General features: G+C 39.5%; 1 protein-coding gene and 1 long non-coding RNA gene across 8 annotated transcripts in view; one reads left to right on the plus strand and one right to left on the minus strand.

Moving 5' to 3' along the window:
* The window catches only part of LOC135098368 (uncharacterized), a 92,423-nt gene extending 89,638 nt beyond the window's left edge, over window positions 1-2,785 (plus strand). For 2 of the 4 annotated variants that reach the window (XR_010266904.1, XM_064000704.1), the window contains 3 exons: window positions 597-821; window positions 1,091-1,212; window positions 2,061-2,785. The gene's annotated coding sequence lies outside the window, so the exon portion shown is untranslated. The remainder of the gene's footprint in view (window positions 1-596; window positions 822-1,090; window positions 1,213-2,060) is intronic. The other 2 variants (XR_010266905.1, XR_010266903.1) reach the window with 1 other exon arrangement.
* LOC135098372 (uncharacterized) overlaps window positions 2,707-14,481 on the minus strand; it is a 126,454-nt gene continuing 114,679 nt past the window's right edge. For 3 of the 4 annotated variants that reach the window (XR_010266917.1, XR_010266916.1, XR_010266915.1), the window contains exons 5-6: window positions 5,170-5,276; window positions 2,707-3,362 (exon numbers count right to left, since the gene is read on the minus strand). This is a non-coding gene — a long non-coding RNA (uncharacterized LOC135098372). Of the gene's footprint in view, window positions 3,363-5,169; window positions 5,277-11,638; window positions 11,658-14,481 lie in introns of those variants that run through there. The other variant, XR_010266918.1, reaches the window with a different exon arrangement.

The raw sequence follows: 14,481 nt of genomic DNA on the forward strand, positions 1-14,481 counted from the left end.
CTCACTTCTGATCTCTCAAAAATTTCTGACTGGGGCAGACCAAACTAGTTATTGTTTGCTGTCTAAAAAAATCAATTCTTCCATCTATCAACTCGACACAACCTTCCAGACAACTATCCCCTCTTCTTCAATGACACTCAGCTGTCCCCCTCTTCTACACTGCCACACTCCCCTGCCTGTTTTCCCTTGGTACAAGCTTCTCATGTGATGGCTCACCCATAATTTTCCTCACATAATGAGTCCTGGCAAGCTTGACAGTGAAGAAAAGTGTTGTGATGGTATTTGTTCAAGAAGGGATCAGTAATTGTGAGACAGGAAGGAAGATGGCAAATTCAGAAGCAGCCGTCACCCGGGTGGTGGATGGAGGCCGCTCACCCCCAGTCATCCTGCAGCTCACAGGTCTCTTCTGACCAGGAGAAAGATGGCGTGGCAATTAAGTGTTCACCGTGCATGTGTTCCATCAACTTATTATTCCTGTATCTGTCTTCCTTTTTTGCCCTTAGCCTTTCTCTCAGGAGTGGCAGCTGTGCCCAGCACTAGTGTAGCCCTGGCCAACTGTGTCACGGCTGTCTTTGATCTCCCTGTCTTCCTTCCAGCCCCACAGTTACTGACCTTGACTCAAACACCATCACGGCACTCTCTTCCCTGTTAAACTTGCCGGGATCCATTGTAATGTAAGGGGTATTGAATGTGAGCGATGAAACGAGAAGGTAGTGGCAAGGGGGAAAAAAGTACAGGGGAGCGCAGGAGAGACACCTCTCTCCACTGTGCCTGACAGTCTCTCAGTGATTGAAAGACTGAGCATAACATCTTCAGGGCACGTGAGTTGCCATGTATGACAATTTGGCACTTTTTCCATGTCTTCTTATTTGAGTAGACATATCATATCTTGTCATAATGAAAAGTCTAGTTTATCATGTATGTGGAGACCTTCAAGTTACAATACACCCCACTGCTTTAAGAGTTAAATGTACATGTCAATGTTTTCTGTCGTGCCTTCTTTGCTGTGTAATGTTGTGGTGAAACGGTTAAATTCTGGACCGAGTTGTGAGTCATGCAGCAGGAGTATAGATGTGTGTCTTCCCCACAGGTGGTAACACGGAGAGGAAGTGGAAGAAACCTTGGGACGCTCCCATAACTCAGGAGCAAGAAATACACCTTACTGGAAACCTTGTGACTGACAGGTGGCGGTGACTGCAGGAACCAATTCAGGTGAACACTGTGTTTTGTTGCTACACTTGAGAATCCTCTATCCTAAATTTAAAAATCTAAGTTTTTAATTGTCATGTCTTGTCATGTTTTTGTCCCACCAAAAAATTGATTACTAGAGTTTGATTTACTGCCATGGGAGGTATCAGAAATTGGCAAGTTGTCATTAAAAAAAAACTGGGGAAATCTAAAATATGCACCACTTTCATTCACTCCCAACAATTTTGGATAAGGAATCCTCAACTGTATGTAATCAGAGTATTGTTGAGAGTCATGGTGTGTGTGTGTGTGAATCCTTATGTATGTGCAGGATAAGAGGGAGGTGGTTAATAAGATTAGTAAATGTATGGAGGAGAGGCGTGCTCTTATCAAGATTAGAAGAGCAGTAAGTGTGAAAATAGTGGTACAGGATTGCAAGAGAGGCAGTGTGTGGGCTGGGTAAGTGCACATGTGGTGCTTTTGTTAAGTGTGACCGGGATGGATGAGTGTTACCGGTGTGGTGTGTTGTGGAGAGTTACTGAAGAGGGTTAGAAGGAATGGTCTGCAGTGATCAGTGTGAAATAAGAGGAGAGGATGCGTTGCTCGAGTTTTTCTTGCGAGATGTGCACGTGAAAGATGTTTAGTGAAAAATAAGGTTTTTTGGGGAATTTATGGATATAGAAAGATAAATAGATATGAATTGTGGGGTGTTTCAGGATTGTTTGGGCCAGGTGATGGGCTGTTCAAGGGAGTGAAAAGTTTGTGAAAAGTAAAATGCCGGCATTTGAGTTATAGAATTAGTGTGTATGTGTGATATAAGTTCATGTCTTAGTAACTTTCCATCTTCCCCAAGTTGCATTACTCTTTTGCAGATGTCTGTCTTGTGTTGGCGAACGTCCTGTCTGCAGTCAGGCCAGTAGTGCCATGTCGCAGGGTGTGACATCAGGTGAAGAGCCAAATGGAGAGTGTCTGCAGCCAGTACTGGGTGTGCTGATGCTGTACACAAGTGTCGAGCCAGGTGCCACAGCACATGACTCCACCAGTGTAGTGTCTCTAGTCCAGGATGCACTGCTGTGTACGACTTGTATGTCTTTATAAATTTGTGACTATTCTTATTATATTTGTGAAATAAGACTTGTATGTCTTTGCTAATAAATAAATATTTGACTATTCTTATTATATATGTGAAATAAATATATAGTTAGCTAACAGTGTGGTATAATAGTGTAAAAATAAATTTGATAATTCATGCATGCCCCAAAGGTAAAAAAAAAAAAAAACAGGATTGTGCCCTCTAAACTTTTAAGATACCACTTGCACATAGAAGCCCCATCGCAGCGACTCCAGTGTTGGCTGGGATGGGGCTTCTATGTGCAAATGGTATCTTAAACTTAGTTTGGCTAAGTTTAGTAGCCAATCCTGGCTTTTTTTTTTTTTTTTTTGCCTTGAGGGCATGACCTGTACTCCCAGAAAGACTATTTGCCAAAGATATTATTGACATGGCATAAATAACTATCATTATGTTCAAGATGGTATACTGAATGTTTATTGTTTTAATGTGAATGTTAAGTGAATAAATACACAACAATAATATAAACATGGCACTTTTTTTCCTTATTACTGAAGTGCTGGAATGTACAAAACTTATCCCAAGCCTGAATGAAGGTGGTGGTGGTGGTTGTTGAGTACAGAAGAGAGGGACTTGCTACATTCTTCCTTCCCAGACTGGAGTGGACTGGAGAACTCTTGCAGCAGGGCCTGGGAGCAACAACACTTGCCAATTCTTGTGTCCTTGTGTCAACTTGAGTGAGGAGCAACCTCTTCTTTGTGAAACTGCCTGCAGCTCTCGTGCCTCCACAAGTGTTGAAGGTTGCCTGTCGGTCCCGCCATGACTTGAAGGGAATTTTACGTGTTCTTCCTGCTTGAAATTCTTGACACACTCTTCTTACTGCAACTTGACTCTTCCCTGATTGCTTTGTCCCAATGATACTTAATATCTCTTGTGGGGCTTGAAGGTGGTGACGCTCTGCCTCTTTTCCTGGTGAAGCTTGACTCCCTGATTGCAATGGAGTACATTGGGCCTGGCGTGACAACACTGTTTAATAACCAGGTGCTGGTAGAGATTCCTGTGGGCTGTTCATGGGATGATGAAGTGGAAGCTGCACACTTCACACCTACAAGGAAAACAGACCATTAGTTCCTAGATACATGAAGCTTGTTGTATGTGTTGTGATTCCTTGTAACGTGTTTGATAACTGATTCCCTACAAAACTAAGACTACACAAGATATATGATGGGAAAATGGAGGAAGCCTGACAAGCACTGCATGGTATGGGAACTGTGCTGAGATTTAATATGAAATATGGCTAAATTCCATACTGTCATATTCAAGAAACAAAAATTGAAAGAAAGGAAAGCACCGGGTAGAGAAAATCTGAAAAGTATGGCAGTATAACGTTTGAAGCTGAGAAATGCGCGTTTGATAAATACGTCCCTATTATAATTTAAAGGCAAAAATTTGAAGGATGATGCAGAGTAGAAGAAAACACCAGATAGAAGAAATTTGCATGGCATCACATATATTTCAATGGCATGACAGTTAATACACAAGTTTGAAAGATGAACCTGATTAAATATTTCTGTATCTCTGCGCTCATGAAGAACACAAATAAAAAACTTACAATTTGAAAAGAAGAGTCATTTTAAACTTTGATCCGTACCTTTTAAGTTTATTAATTTTATTCATAGTCAGTTTATGGTTCCAGAGAAACAACAATTTCAAATCTAGCCTATCTTTTTGAAACCCACTGTATAATGAACACGTCATATAAGGGAAAGAATTTTGTAGCCAAATACATGAGGAAATATTATACAAGAAAATATTTATCAGATGAATAACAAATTAGGAAAAGAACTATTTGAAATAGGCCAACTTTGAGGTGAACTGGATAAAAAAAAAAAAAAATAAATAAATAAAAAGAAATAAATAAGTAGTTTAATAGAACAAAGCAGTATTAGAAAAGTCTAATGCAAATTTAGAATGGAAATGTGTGTGTGTGTGTGTTTGAGAAGGTGTTATGTCTTTTTGAGTGCATGACCATTGTTTTGGCTGCCTGACTAGGTTTTTGAGTGTCACCAGATTTTTGAGTGCATCACCAGTTTTTTGAGTTCATCACCAGTATTTTGAGTGCCACCAGTTTTTTTTTTTTTTTTTTTTTTTTTTTTTTTTTTGAGTGTCATCAGTATTTTCTGCATGAGAGTGCGTGGGTGTGCATACAGCGTTATTAAAGGTAGGTAAGTAGGTAGATGTGTGTGTGTGTGTGTGTGTGTGTGTGTGTGTGTGTGTGTGTGTGATAATGAATAAAGGAAAATAATGACCAATCGTAGTTAAGAAGCCAATTGCTACTCAGCACAGTGAATAAGCAGAGGGACCACAAAATAGCAGCCACGGACACACCAATCCAACATGATTGTACGTGCTTATATAATATAATCTCAAATTCACTTCCTTAATTATCACCTCAGTAAGCTTAATCAGACGTCAATCACCTGGACAAACAAGCAACCAACTTACCATCTGGTCAGCATACTTCTCTCACCTGACAAGTTAAATCACTTTACCTGCAGTCTAATCACCCTTGCAGCTTATTCCCTCGCAAAATGCTAAACTTCTATAACTTCCCATCTGATCAGCATATTCATCTCTCCCCTGATAAGCTTAACTACTTAAGTGTTGTAATCACCATCTGTTCAACCTAATCACACCTACCAACCTCACCTGGTCAACCTATATCAGCTCAAGCTAATCACATTACCTAACGTGGCTTACCTAATCCCCATACCTGGACAAACCTAACCCAATCACACCTATCCATTCTAATCCTCAATTCTTCAACCTAATCATTCACAATCTCACGGGTTACACATTAATTCCACGCACTGAGTAATAATTTAACATTCTTTCCATTACCAAACTCTTACCTTCACTCCTTCACCGCCTCCTTCAGCCTTCCGCCACGAGACCACCGCACCTCGACTTCTCTCTCTCTCACTGCGAGTCGTGGAAGGGACCGAGCAGGGCCGCCAGGCTGGAGGAAAACGAGACAATGATCCCTATTCTGAAACACTTCTGCGCCGCACCTCCACTAAACTAATAAGACTCTAAATGAAATTGCACGGGTTTTCAAAGATGTTTTTACGGTTCTAGTGACAGATTAACACAATTTTTGTATCATTAACAGAAGAAACGCATTTGAGAACCCGGCTAATCATCTCTGTGGCATTCGAAAAAAGAAAAAAATGGTGAGACAACAAATGAAGCGTTTCAGAATACGTAGCTATACTCGTAATATAAGTTTTTTTTCTATCGCTGGTATTAATTTGTGTGCGTTCGTATGACTGCTGGCTTGTATAAGTAAAGTTATGGATTGTTTTGAGAGTTTTGTTAAAAATATCGATGTTTTTTTAAGTTTGTAATTAACGAGTGTGAATGATTGTAAGTCTCTCTCTCTCTCTCTCTCTCTCTCTCTCTCTCTCTCTCTCTCTCTGACTAAATATTATTCGCATGTAAGATGAACTCCCAAAATATAAGAGTACGATAAGTAAATTGATTCGGAATTAAAAGAAGTTTCTGAGAGATTATGAATGAGTGCCAGACCCGTGAACGAGACGACACAATGATTACTGGATTAATATACGTACTACACAGTTTCCTTAATAGATCAAAAGACGAAAGAAAAAAAAAAAAAACGTTAAGAAAGGTCATTTGATCTTAGAAAACTTATTATACTGATCAACTGATGATGATAATAACAGTGAAGGAAGGAAAATAGGAGGAGGAGGAGGAGAAAGTGCAGGTAATAATATAGGAAAAACGAGATAGTAAATAGTCATAGGAAGTGAAGGTAGTTGTAATAGTAGTAGTAGTAGTAGTAGTAGTAGTAGTGGTGCTGGTGGTGGTGATGTGATGGTGGTGGTGGTGATGGTAGTAGTAGTGGTGGTGGTAGTAGTATTAGTATTAGTAGTAGTAGTAGTTGCCTTTGCTCTCACCACGACTGTTTTTTGAGGCTACAGAGATGATTAGCTCGGTTTTCAGGCATTTTTCCTGGCTTTTTTTTTTATTTACACAATTCAATTTTCTCCTTTTATATTAAATCGATGCTTTTCTTTTTTCCTGTTAATTATTGTGCTGTTGCAGATCGCGGAATAAAATAATGTTTCTTTTGATATGTTCATGTCTCGCTGCTCTCGTTATTCTTTTTTTTTTTCTTTATCGCTTGTAAAGCATTGATAGTCTTTTTTGTTCTTTATTAACGTTTCAAATTACCAAGGACAATAATACTTTTTCATCTATTTACATTTTGTTGTTTTGTGACATTTAAATATTCAGACTTTTACTCCGTAGAGTAAAACATCGATGCTTCTTTTTCCTAACTAATAAATGTTCTTTTGAATTGCTAAGTACATATGATAAAGATTTCTTCCAGTCACTTAAATTACTTAAATGTGTGTGTGTGTGTGTGTGTGTGTGTGTGTGTGTGTGTGTGTGTGTGTGTGTGTGTGTGTGTGTGTGTGTGTGTGTGTGTGTGTGTGTGTGTGTGTGTAGTAGTAGTAGTAGTAGTAGTAGTAGTAGTAGTAGTAGTAGTAGTAGTAGTAGTAGTAGTAGTAGTAGTAGTAGCAGCCCTCCGCCATGATGGCGGAGGGCTGCTACTACATGCATGAAAATGCATGAAAATTAATTAATGCATGTAAATCTTACTTCTAATGCATGAAATCTTACTTTGTTTATTCATAAATTTTTAGGGTAATTTCAAGCATCATAAGCCCTCACCTATACCTGTCATCACTGCTAAGGGTACCGTACTGCCTTGTGTCCTTTCATGCGATTATTAGCATATGTACAAGGCGCGACATACCGAGGCTCAGGTAATACCAGCGGCGGTAAATTTAGTGCTAGAAATCAATAACCTGAGCCTGCCTCCAAAGAGCGCGGCGAGAGACCCTTCCCGCCGGGCCATCCTGGGAGGCTTAGCGACGCGTGACAGATAGATAGATAGATAGATAGATATTTTATTGACCACAACATAATACAGCATAAATATAATATATACATACAAATACACCATAACATGGTCCAGCACAAAATTAAAACTCATAAATTTCTAAATACTTAAAATATCTTAAAATAATTTGTTAATCAGGAACCCGTAGTGTGTTTTACTAACTACATATAAACAATATAACATGAGTAAACAATGTCGTTCAATGTACTGACATCCTAGTTAAACAAACAGAAGTACTCTTTTAGATTATTTCTAAGTACAGATTTTACTTTTTACTGACACAAGTGATAAGAATGAACTAATAAGCTAGATTGTATAAAAATGTTAAAATGTTAGAATTATATTCTGACTATATAGCCGTTATTTTTTTCTACTTAGTTATATGAAGACAGAATTAGGTGAACAATTTTACACTGATCCATATTAGAATATTGCTCAGAAAAAATATCTTGAATAGTTACAAAATCATGACTATCTCTCACATGTTGTGTACTAGGACAATCTTGTACCACATGTGTTTCCGTCTGTATACAGCCACATGGACACAATCTCTCCTCTATAGGTAGACGACCACGTCCCCTCCTATTCCATCTGCCAGTCTCCACCGCTAAAGAGTGAGCTGACAACCTAAACTGTGTAAATGACATCCTCTCTCTTTCTGGTATACTATCCCTTACACGGTAAACCTCGTGAACAGATAAACCCGGATTGATTTCTCGGTAAGTCATTCTCCTAGATGATTCGGATCTCAAAATATCGTTCTTTAGTGATTCTGTTGTTAATATGATATCATCTAAATTATTAAAAATCAATCCGTGTACATATGTTCTCGTAGTATATCTAGTGTCCAGTACTTTATGTATTACCAACATTAGGGGATCGTCATTCATTACAGATCTTTCTCGCCACACTTTAGTGAAGAACTTTCTTTGTCTACTTCGTACAAGATCTTTTAAAGGTGGATATCCAGATTCAATGTAACACATATCATTGCAGGTGGTCTTCCTAACTCCAAGTAGCTGTTTCAATGCCCAGTTGTAGATTTTTGTGGCTGGTTTTAAGTCAGCGTTCAGCCACGACTCACACCCATACAGCACGGCTGACATGAGAGCAGCATCAAATATTCTCTTCTTTACGATAAAGGGCCAGTCACAATTCTTCTTTAAGAATAAAACAAATTTGTTAAAGTGTACCATCTTTGCCTGCATGTGAGCCGCGACTGCCGCTGACACGGAACCGTCAGCTGTAAATGGTGAGCCAAGATAGGTGTACTGTGCGCACGACTCCACCACCAGGTCATCTACTCTTACTGCCTCTCTGTCGTGTTCTGTACCACATATAACAAAGAATTTTGTTTTTGTTGCATTGATCTTCATGCCATAGCTATCGCAGTACTGTTTTAGCAATGTTACTTTATTGATTAAATTATCTTTGGTTGTTGCAAGGAGCACCGTATCATCCATTAGGACTAAAATATGTAGCCAAGACAAGAAACCATCAGGATTACTATTTTCTTTGATAATCTTAATCAGGTCATTAACGTACAGGACAAAGAGCAGACAAGATGTTGAGCTACCCTGACGCACCCCGACCGTGGCTGCTACTATCACTTAACCGATGACACTGTTCGTTACCGCGTACATAGCAACAAGTGCCGCCAGCATAACACTACCACAACCCAAACGTTTCAGAACTGCAAATAACATACTTCTAGGTACCAGATCGTAAGCCTGAGTAAAGTCAACAAACATTACAAAAAGTTTCCTTTTCTTCCTTTTAGCCATATCAGTTAATAATCTTAATGTTACGATATGCTCAATGCAGCCACGACCTTTCTGTGCTCCAGCCTGCTCCCTGTATGGTTTGAACCATCTCTCCAGTCGCGCAAACAGTACCATATCAAAGAGTTTAGCGAGACAATTAATAATAGTCACACCACGGTAATTACGAGGTTCCCGTCTGTTACCTCTCTTAAATAACATGAACAGTTTAGCCGTAGACCATAGACTAGGATATGAAGCTGACGCGAATATAGTATTGAATAATGTAGTAATTATCAGCAACCATTGCCCTGTAAGTAGTTTTAACACACCGGGAGAGACTCCATCTGGACCGCATGCCTTGTCTGGCTTAATATTGTCTATTTGCTTCTGAACTTCCTCTTGACTTATCTGGTCATCTAGAATTGGAATATTTACTGGTAAATGATTTCCGTCATCTAAATTATCTGCCACAGTAGGATTCAATACTTCCTCATAAAATTCTTTAAATTCCTGATCAGAAGGACGACCATCTTCCTTACAATCACCCTGATATTTACCCTTCCAATCTATCGCCCTCCATACTCGAGAATCATCACGGTCCTGTAGGAGTCTGTCCCAGCGGTCAGTGTATGTCCTGTCATGTACATCATTACCTTCACCTGCCGCCGTCTCGCCACGGCTCCTACTGCAACATTCGTACAACACTTCAGACACCTTTTCTGCAAACTCATCTACAGTGACATCATTACCATCCACATGCACATTAGAAATTAAATTAGAGAACATATCATGATTAATCTGATTGAATTTTATAGATTTACTCGTCATCTTAGCACGCTCCGCAGTCCCCAGTAGTGATGCATGACCGCCTAAATGGTAGGCACGCCGTAACACATGGTCAAGATTGACTTTATTCAAGCATAATTGGACCGCTATCGGAGCGTGATCTGATGGCAAGTGTTCTGTCTGGTGAACCTGAAACAAATCAATATTCCTGACTAACTTCTCTGACGCTATACAAACATCCAACTCGGAAATCCATGTGCTATCTTTCTTAAATGTCAGATTGCTTACAAAGTGCTTCTCACGAGTTTTCAGATTGTTGATCACAATTAAGTTATTGTCTTTACAAACTGATGCTAAGGCATAAGCGTTATCATTGGGAGTATTTACATCATCTGGTATGAGTGGATATGCATATTCAGTATTATTGGCAATATCTCTTACAGCTTTGCCCAACCTCGCATTTACATCACCTAATATTAAACACTTATCACAGTTGTTTTCCATGAGCTTCTCGTGTATAGCTGCAAATGACTCGTGAGAGAAGTACAGTGAGTCACTTGGGGGTATGTAGCAGGCACCAAACATTACTCCAGGTACACAACTCAGTTCAAACCACACCTGGTCACACATGCTCGTATCCACTCTTATTACATCTTCACTGAGACAGTTTTTTATCATAACAGTTGTTCCGCCACGATGAGCTGCGTTCTGATTGTAGCTCATGTAAGAAACATAGCCAGGCAAGCATACACGTAGCGATGTTTTCACTTCATTCAGTGCCACAATGTCATATTTCAATAACATATCTTCCACATTCTTCTTTTCTAACTTAGTTTTGCAACCGTTAATATTCCAAGACAAGATTTTAAGAACTCTAGTATTATGTTGTGGTCGACCTAAAAACCCTGCCAGTTCCACTTATCGATCACAACACCATCCTTGTAGAGTTGACGCTCTCTTGCGTTAAACACAATGTTGCAGCCAACATTTTCCGGACGTTCCTTCTCTGCTTGCTCTGCTTCACGCAACCTCCTCCACTCTGCTCGGACACTCGGGTGAACATCCTTCTTAATGAAAATAGTCTTGTACGCTTCTGTGTTGCATTGTTTGAGATTCTTAGCCTTGTTGAGCACAGCATCCCGGTCTTGCTTGGATCTCACGGTAACCAGGATGGGACGAGAGCGCCGTGGTCGTGCTCCCCCCGCAGCACCACCGTCACCCAGCCGTCGGACACTCAGCACCTCGCTCGTTGCACCAGCTGCATCCCAGATTTTGTTGACCTTATCCACGTCCTCTGTCTCACCGTCCAGCTCTTCACCATTATCTGGGACACCGAGTATTACTAAGTTGCATTCTCGTTCCTCCCTATCCAGTCCTTCAAGAAAACGTTGTTGTTTTGATATTATTTCAGCTTGCACGTTGACCTGCTGCTGCAACTCAGTAATCTTAGTGTTGATGACACTTCCAGGTGACGTTAGTGCTTGTCTCAGGTCTGCCAATTCCTTTATTACATCGTTCAACTTCTCTGCAATATAATCTTGTTCACTCGATGCAAGAATACTCTCTATTAGTTCGTCTTTTGACAACCGAGAAAGTTGAGTTTTCTGTAATTTTCTTAAATCTGACAACTGTCTTGCCATAATGAGAAGATGGGTAGGTAAGGTGTGGCAACTGTGGTTGCTATGACAACAGCCCAGTCAGGTTCCAACTGCGCATGCGCCACCTGCAGAAATCTGGTCGTGGGGAGGGTTTGCCCAGGCACCACAGGTTTAAAAGGCAAATAACGGCTAAGTCCAAAACTCCTCTTCTACATGAAGCAACCACAATGGACTCACGTACTTAATGCGTTGCTGAGTGAGTGTTGAAAGGTCGTAGGGTCTCTAGAGTCTCTTAAATCGTGATAAAACAAGGAGCACCTTCCCTCTTCTGTTTACTCCTCCGCCACACACCTGACCACCATGTAATACATTCTTTACAGTTCATCTGTTATCGTGCATCCTCACCACATCCTCACCACATCAATGTTACATTTTCTTTTAGTTCCTTTTATTGGTGATACTCTTTCCATAATTCATTTAACATGAGGCAGGTTTATTTTTTTTTTGTCCATTCATTAGCGTGCAACCCTCACCGTATCTATATTGCATTCTCTTTTCCTTTATTTTATTAAAAAGAACTCTTGGTACATTTCTGCCAACTTTTTTTTTTTTTTTTCTTCGTTAGTACTCAACCTCACCGCCTCACAGTATCCTTCACAATACATTTCCTTTCACTTCAGTTGCTGGCGTGGTGGCGGGCTCCTCCCCTCACACCGCAGCGGGATGCCTGGAACACAAGCCCCGCACAGCTCTCCACGCACCGGCTCGTTAGACCCACACCAAACCAACCCAGAATCTGAGCCTGAAAATTGACCTTCCACTCTTCCCTCTCGCAACATTTTATTTCTTCCTCTCATTTGTTCTTCCCTTCCATTCTCCCACTCTGCTCTTCTTCGCTCTTCCGTGTTCTTTTAAATCTTGACATTTGAGTTCCTCTTGTCTGCTCGAGTGAAGCGAATGAGGCTTTGCTTCGTTCAGAGTTCAAGCACTATAGGGTTGTACCATTGCCAACAAAACCTTTTTCGCGGTGATTTTATCAAGAGATCTCAAATTTTCCGTGGTATTATTCATTTCAGCTTAGACTCCACACTTGAACACTGTATGGTTTGAGTGCTAGACAAATGTTTGTATCTATCTAGTTGCTTGCGTCTATAGTTTTTAATCAGCAGGAAGCAGAAAGCGAAGGTGGATGAGTGAAAAGTGAGAAAAGATATCTTTCCTTTGATCACAACGACTTGAAATGTTTTCTTCCCCAAATCGTCTTCAGTTACACAAGACCTCTAACCAAACCCTACAAACACTGACCAAACATACAGCCAATAAAAAAAAAATAAATAAATAAATAAAAAAACGGAAAAGCAGCGTTTCAGCACGTCCTGAGAGCAAGACAGATCCTGCAGAGCTGGACTCGACTGGACTCAGCTCTCTGGACGTCTCTTACTCCTCAACAAAGCGAGGTGAGGCGAGACGACCGGCGGGGCTCATATACCCGAACCCGCCATTCAGTGGAAAGCCTCCTGATCCGCTCTGACCACCGCATGCACTTGCACCGGCTAAGGCAAAACAATAAAAGGAAGCAAAAGAAGTCGATGCTGCTGCTAAACTCAGGATGAAACTGACCGCACAGGTATATCTTCTTCTTTACTTCCCACGACCTGCACACATTTCTAAAAGGCAAGGCAAGGGAAGCTGAACTGAAGCGAAAGGATGAAAATAAGTAAAGGGAGAAGAGTGTATGTTATTATTTTTTTTCCGAGATGCACTTTTCGTTATTATTTTCTTCCTTAGGCATGTGCGTTCAATTTTATATATATTTATAAGAGGTGGAGTGGAGTAAAACAAAGATGAAAATAAATAAAAGAGAAAGATGTTATTTTCATTCTAAGATACACTTTTGTTATATATATTCTTTTCATTAGACACAATATGCACTTGTTTTTTGGATATATTTCGAAACAGAATAGGAGTGAAGCGAAACATTTAAATGAGACAAGGGAGAACGATATGTTTCTGTTTATATTTTCTAACCCAGACACGTGCATGTATTTTTAGATACCCGTACCTACATTTCAAGAGGGAATAGAAAATGGAGTTGAGAAAAAGATGGAAGAGAGAAAGAACAAAAATATATTGATGTTATCAGTGAAGGGAGAAAGGTGTATGTTATTATTTTCCTGCTTAAACTTGATACTTTTTAGATACAAACATTTAAAAAAAGAATAAACAATAGAGTGATATATTTTTATTTTTAAATTCTTACATTTCAAGAAGGAATAGAATTTATTTTAGTTACATTTGATATAATAATAGAAGATGGAGTGAAGTAAAACAATAAAAATAAATGAAAGGGAAAGAGAAAAGTTATATATGTTTTCATTCCTACTTGTGACGCATATGTCTGTGTGTGTGTGTGTGTGTGTGTGTGTGTGTGTGTGTGTGTGTGTGTGTGTGTGTGACTAGGTATATAGATAAAATTCCAACTGACATTTCAAGAACGAACAGAAAGTCAAGTAGAACAATAAACTGCAAATAAGTAAAGGAAGATAGAGACATTGGTATACACTTTTGAAAGACCTAACAAATTATTTTACTTCCTGTGACACCGATATATTTCAGAAAGGAAAATAACGCACGGTAAAAAGCGACGAAGTGAAAGTAAGCGCACGGTAAAAGGCGACGTAGTGAAAATAAGCAAAGTGAGAAAGAGATGCAGTGATTATATTAAAGTGAGTAGCATAAATATTTCTTTGTAAGACTTCCTTGCACACTGTATTACTTTCTCTGACTTCAATACATTTAAAAAAGGAAGAGAAGGTGAAGTGAACAGAAAAAAATGAAAACGAGATTCCCTGCCATTATTATTTCTTCTCCTGAGACTTACAGATGCCTATTTTACTTCATATGACTTTTGCATTTTCAAAATGGATAAAATGGAGAAACTCTTATTATTGTAGTTGTTCCTCATTATTCTCATACAAGATATGTAGCAAAGAAATTAAGATAATTGAAGAAGATTATGCTATACTAAAGATAACAGCAACGATTCCTAATTCCTTCTTCCAACCACAGACATCTATCCAACCT

This window comes from Scylla paramamosain, unplaced genomic scaffold (genome assembly GCF_035594125.1).
Source record: "Scylla paramamosain isolate STU-SP2022 unplaced genomic scaffold, ASM3559412v1 Contig58, whole genome shotgun sequence".
Classification (NCBI taxonomy): Eukaryota; Metazoa; Arthropoda; class Malacostraca; order Decapoda; family Portunidae; genus Scylla; species Scylla paramamosain.